Here is a 6,224-nt window from a genome sequence, read left to right on the forward strand (position 1 = left end):
TGATCGATGCTGAAAGAACCGTTAAGAAGTACACCGAAATATGACATAAATTTGTGTACCATTATCTTAACACACGATTGTGTTAAGATTGCATTTATATGATAAATCGGCAAAGCGGATTTAATAAGACTAAACAAATAAATAAATAATTAAATCCATACATGATGTGAGCAATGAGATTAGCGCAAGCTTCAAACTTGTGAAAAACGCCACCACAAGGTGATCATGATCAAAGAAACGATTTAATGAAGTCGAAGACCAAACAAGCATGTTATGATTCAAAGCAAATGAAGTGCTTGTTGGGATTATTTCGAATATGATGGCCTCAATCCATCATATGGAATCTTGAATCGAATATATATTACGAGCAAGTTCAACAATTAAACTTGGTTTAGTCACATTCCAACGATAAATGCATGTGTTAACAGGAGATTTCGACATGGTTACAATGAACAAACCATGTAATGTATTCAAAAGAAAAGAGTTTCAACTAGTTCTTTGACTCGATATCAAAAAGTCAACACTTTGCAACAATGCGGGTCATCTAGATCACAATGCAAAGATCAAGTATAGCGAACGATATTTGAGCTTTGATAAAACGACAATTTGGAGTGAAGCCCTCCAATGGTCTTCACGGATCAATGAACAACATGCGCGACAAATAATGCATGCGTACATATGAATTCATCAAAAATAAAACAATTGAGTGTTTGCTATCATGGAAGAAAATCTTCGTGGTGCAACGACCACTAGGGGGAGTAGAGACGTGAAAATCTACTCACTATATGCACAAATTTGGAATTTCATCAAAAAAAATTTGAGGACTTTACCTGGAAGTTCGTGTGATAACCGGTTGTTAGATGACATTACCATGGAATGTCGAACATAGCATATTCGCCATTAATGAATTAGGGGGAATGCAAAGACACGTGACTTCTTATGCAGCACCAATAGTTGCGAGTCTCTTTAGACTAAGTATCGATCGGTGTGAAATCTTGTTTAAACGTACCTCAGCGTGAATCATGTCGCTTGTATGATCGCGTGGCTATTTGCCGCATTTCGAGCAGTAATTCTCTCGCTGACAGAGTTAGCATCATTGTTGTCGTGCCCAAGTGTGTTTTCCAAAGGCATTACCTCGAAAGTCGTGTGTGATGTACTTCGACATCCGCTGACATGTAGTTTAAGATTCACGTATAGTTACGCAATAGCGTTTCATTCCACGTAGATTACCTGCTCGAGTAAGTAAGATAGCATAGACGGCTTAATATAATGGTTTTTGCCCAAGTTGTTAGTCACGGTTTCTAAGTGAGGACCTTTAATAAGTTTCGTCATAAGTTTTCCAGAGGTCCTAAATGTGTGTTTCCACAACTCTCAAAGTCTTGCTTTATGTGTGTAATTGTTTCGTGTACTGTGTATCGACACAACATTTGTATATGTTTAAAATTCAAAACAGTTGACTCATTGTTCTTGGCAACGGTTGGAACCCATATTCGAGTCTTAGGCGTTCTGTACAAGTTCAATTCTTGATATCTAAGTCCCCGGAGGAGAGTGAGGTTAAAGCCTAGGTATCTCTACAGAAACCTAATTCGCTGAAACCTATAGCTCTGATACCAATCTGTCACACCCCGAAATTATCAGAGCTGGTGTGACTGGACCGGTATCTTCATTGCACAGCGGAAGCAAATAAGCTAAGACTTCTAGAAAATGAACGCCACTAAGTGCTCGAAATCCCGTGGGTTCTCTTATTCCAACCGTTCCGTAGTTTTGAAAAATGCAACCTGAGAAAGAACATGCGAAAAATCAACATAAAGTTGAGCGAGTTCATAGTTTGTCTTGAAAAGATTTAAAATAAATCTTTTTGATAACCGGTTTTAAAAGTTGTGGAGAAAATTTAGTGAAAATCATTTTCTCGGCATGATATATGAAAAATGTGAGTCTAGCCCACGAAAATCTTTGTGCATTGCACGAGAGAGAATGGGCCGAGCCCAAACGAACCTTTGTAAGCAGGATCAGCGCGTCCTCTTACTTAGGTATATTTTGAAAAACGTTACCAAAGTTTGTAAATCCATGTATTCGTAAGTTTACATCAAATGAATCTTAAAAACATTTGAAAGTTCAGTTTGTAAGTAGGTATGTAATGCGTCTATGAACATGTTGATCATTAATGTGTAGCTAAGACATTAATATGTGTGCCGACATAGGAAGCACTCAACCCGGTAGACGATTTAAGTGTCGATTCACTTCGACAGGGACACAAAAGCACTCTAAGTGGCCGCACAAGGACCGTGAGTGGGGCTCGCCCGTACCCGATAGATCTACCCCCTGTTCCGTGGTCCTTAAAAGGATTAATGGTGCCTAAGTTAGCGCCTATTCGCACGTGATCCAAGAGTTCATTCCATAGCTTAATCATACCATAGTAAATATGTATTTCAAAAGAAAAAGGGGGACATAAACCCATTGGGTTGTCTCGTTGTTCGTACGCAGAACAACCCAGCCCCGTTGTAGTAACTAGGACATTCCTGTCACTAGTCATGAAAATCATGCACGTTTTGTAAAACCGGTATGTTCAGTATAAACCTTTCGTAAACCTTTCGAGTTCGTTGAAATTCATTTGCAACATGGTTTATAAATATGTGTTTCCGTTCATCAAAATATTGTTTGTTTTTGCAAAAACTTGCATGTCTTTCCACCCCCGAAAACATTTGTAAAAATGTAAAACAGTAAAAAAAAAGTGGGGGTTATGAACTCACCTTGATATTCCTGTACAAAGCTAACTTAGTGTGCTTCCGTAGTGTCGTTCCAAGAACGTGAAGTAGCTAGCGTGCAACTATGACATTCCTACGAAGGAATACTTATAAGTTTTCTAATAAAACAACGTAGTTAAACTACGTGTCCGAGCTCTACCGCGTCGTTAATAAAACGACCCTACGAAGGTGTTCTTATTATTGTTTGAAATAATCAACTATGGTTATTTGATCCCGTTTATATTCGGGATAAAACTAAGTCTCGAAAACGACTTAGATTCCGCGTGTTTAGGATATATATATATTTATATAAATAAATATACTTATGAAGTCGTGTTGGTTATCGAGAATTAGAAGTACGTGGATGGGTCAACGTACGTCTCGTCGTAGCTTTCATAAGACGTAACTAAATAAATACATATATTTATGTTCGAATCGTTGACGTTTGGAATAAATATAAAACATTACATTATATTTATTTTACAAAAGTATACGGACTAATCACGTTTGAAATAAATAAAACGATTACATTTATTTTGTAAGGTCACACGAATTAGCGACGTTTAAAAATGTACGAAGTCGATGTGTGAACTACATATTCGAATCCACAATGTTTAAAATAGGCATACATGTTATATTAATTGTATGAAAGTGCTCGGAATATCGTTGTTTGAGGTAATTATAAACCTTATGTTTATGTTGCAAAAATGTCGGGTTTCGTTAACTTATAACTTGTTTGGTAAATCGTAGGACGTCATCAAAATAAATATATATTTATATCTGTTTTATAAGAGGAACTCGAAGTTCGATAAGTGTCGTTTTAAACAATAAGAATTAGGTCTCGTATTTCGGATTTTTATGCCAAACGGACAGAGTTTCCTCTGTTTTTGGAATAACCCGACCATAAAAGTCGTCGTCTTTTGCCAAAATTCAACAATGATTCAACCAATAAACACTATATTTATATATATATATAAATCTCGTTAAATATACCAAAACATAAGCTAGTATCTAGTTTAGTCGGGTCGAGCTCGGTCGCGTAAAGTAAAAGTCTAACGAATCTATATATAAAGTTTAACGCATTGTTAAAACTTTACCGGGTCTTCTATGACCAGTTGACCATCCTTGACTTCTGTTGACCGGTGTTGACCCGTGTTGACCAGTTGACCGAACCCGAAACCAAGAGCTGCTGATTTTGACCGAACCAAACTGACTTGTTTGACCTAGAGTAAAACTGACCGACGTGTACCCGAACCACTATCGGAGTCGTGTGCCTGACCCGACACCGAACTGAGTCGCGAACCCGAACCATTCTGTCGACTGTTTTGAACCGTTGACCGAGTCGAAGCTGAGTTGACCCGGTTCGACTGTGTTGACCTGAACTAAACTGACTCGAACCACCCTAAAGTTGATCTGAATCGGACCGTTCACGAACCCAAATCCGTCATCAAGGGAACCTGAGAGTCGCCGGAAACTGTTCACGGTGACCGGACGTCACCTCCGCCGCCACTATTGCCGTTGATATCCACCAAATCGTCGGCCACACGGTGTTTTATCGAGGACCCGCGGCTGCTGTGACTCGAGAGAGAGTTACCGGAACCACCGCCGCCGTCGACAACGGCACCGGCTCCGCCGGTTCTCCCTCCTTCTTCCGTATCCTCTTCTGCTCGGCCTCTCTCTGTTTCTCTATTAAATCTACCAGGTGTGGGGGGGGTGTCAGGTGGTTGGACTGAAGCAAAAAGGGTGGGGTTTCACCGGAGAATCGACGCCGGTTTCTTCGATTTAGAGAGAGATCAGAGCTGGGGGTTTTTGGAGAGGAGCTAAAGGTGGGTGTTTGTGTATTTTAGGAGTGAATCAGCAAAGGATAAGGTTAGGTGCCTTTATGCTTCAATAGAAACCACATTGGTATGGCCCTTGTATTATTTAAATAACTATGAACATTACTTGTACGCATGAACAACATGATGGCCTTTTGTCATGTATTTCTTTTCTTTTTTCTATGTGGGATGAAGAAAATGTCTAGAAATTTGTTGACCAAGTAGCTTGAAAAAAACTAATATAATAATGCTACACATACTAAAAAAAATATGAGGATAACATGTGTTAGGAAAGTGGCTGATAAAGCCAATCCAACGATTTTTCTTTCTGTGTAAATGAGTACAAGAACTAAAAAGCATGAATAAATTAATTGGTTGGTTGTCCAAATTCAACTTGTTTTGTTTTGTTTTTGTTTTTTTTTTTTTTTTTTTTTTTGCTATGGTTTCAACCGTGGATATAAAAGTTCGAAAACGAAGTCAAATATATCATAATATATTAATGTTGAGACGTAACTCGCGTCCGGTGCTTCCGTTTTGTTGTCGGTGCGTTCCTGAAGTCGCGTTTTTTTTTTGTTTATATTTGTGCCTTCTGACATTCAAAAGCACGATAAATTCGCAAAAAAACCAAATCCGTATGCTTAAATTATACGTATAAAATTCGTATTTGTTTGCGTTGTCAGTATTCTGTACGGTGTCAGTTCGTTTCCGTTTATCGTTCAGCATATTTTCCCAAAATCACTGTACGCGCATTGTAACGTCGGATAAGCGTCCCTAGGCATTCCAGTAGCCTAATTTACTTAATCCGTGCCTTAAACACTGTTTCTTATCATCTTAAACGTTTGTTAATCGTGTAACTAGAAGCCGTTAATTACCGGTTGTCACACACCGTTGCCATTTTAGTCCACTGGGTTAACTTCATTCATTTCTTATGTTAACGAGAAGGGCAATTCGGTCATTTTGTATGGCCGAATTGCCCATTTAGTTAACAAAATTACATAAAAATGATCGAATTGGCCTTCTCGTTAACAGAAAAAAATAGATGAAGTTAAGCCAGTAGACTAAAATGGTAATGGTGAAACCTTTTTGGACCCACAGGCGAAAAAAGAAATCTTTGGACTAAACTGGCAAAATGACCCAAATCACATGGACTAAAATGACATTTAACTCTTATATTTAATATATAGAGTCATTATAATAATTTATATTATTTGGATTAAAATATAATTAATACCTTACAATATATTAGTTGGTAATTGTTGATGAACCGTATTATCCTTATTAACTAATAAACGTTTCCCCTTGGATGTATTTAAGGAGATGATAAGAGAGAGTTTTAGGTTAGACTCTTATCATAACATCACACAATCTCGACCTCCTCTCTCTCCATAATCACGAGTTCTCACCTTTATGAACTCGGTACTACCATCAATCATATACATCCTAAACGGGAACTAGATCAAGCTAACTAACATGTTGAACTCCATTACTGCTTCCATTCTAGATTCTTTGTTGTCCTAGATGCTGTAACATATATTATATTTACATGTTTTCCATTACATACTTACAGAACTAAACAATAGTATGGGTTTGCCTAATAAATAAAGGGAAATCACGACATTTTTTTAGGAAAGCAGTTTGGACTTTGGAGAAGGCCGAGGTTCCC

General features: G+C 37.9%; 1 long non-coding RNA gene across 1 annotated transcript; it reads right to left on the minus strand.

Annotated features, from left to right (window-relative positions):
- Positions 1 to 1,751: 1,751 nt before the first annotated feature.
- LOC118487403 lies at positions 1,752 to 4,693 on the minus strand. The gene is made up of 3 exons (XR_004881766.1): positions 3,842 to 4,693; positions 2,751 to 2,838; positions 1,752 to 1,778 (listed from the first exon to the last, which is right to left on the minus strand). It is a non-coding gene; the product is annotated as an uncharacterized LOC118487403 (long non-coding RNA).
- Positions 4,694 to 6,224: the final 1,531 nt, after the last annotated feature.

The sequence above is a fragment of the Helianthus annuus genome, chromosome 2, assembly GCF_002127325.2.
Source record: "Helianthus annuus cultivar XRQ/B chromosome 2, HanXRQr2.0-SUNRISE, whole genome shotgun sequence".
NCBI classification, from domain to species: domain Eukaryota; kingdom Viridiplantae; phylum Streptophyta; class Magnoliopsida; order Asterales; family Asteraceae; genus Helianthus; species Helianthus annuus.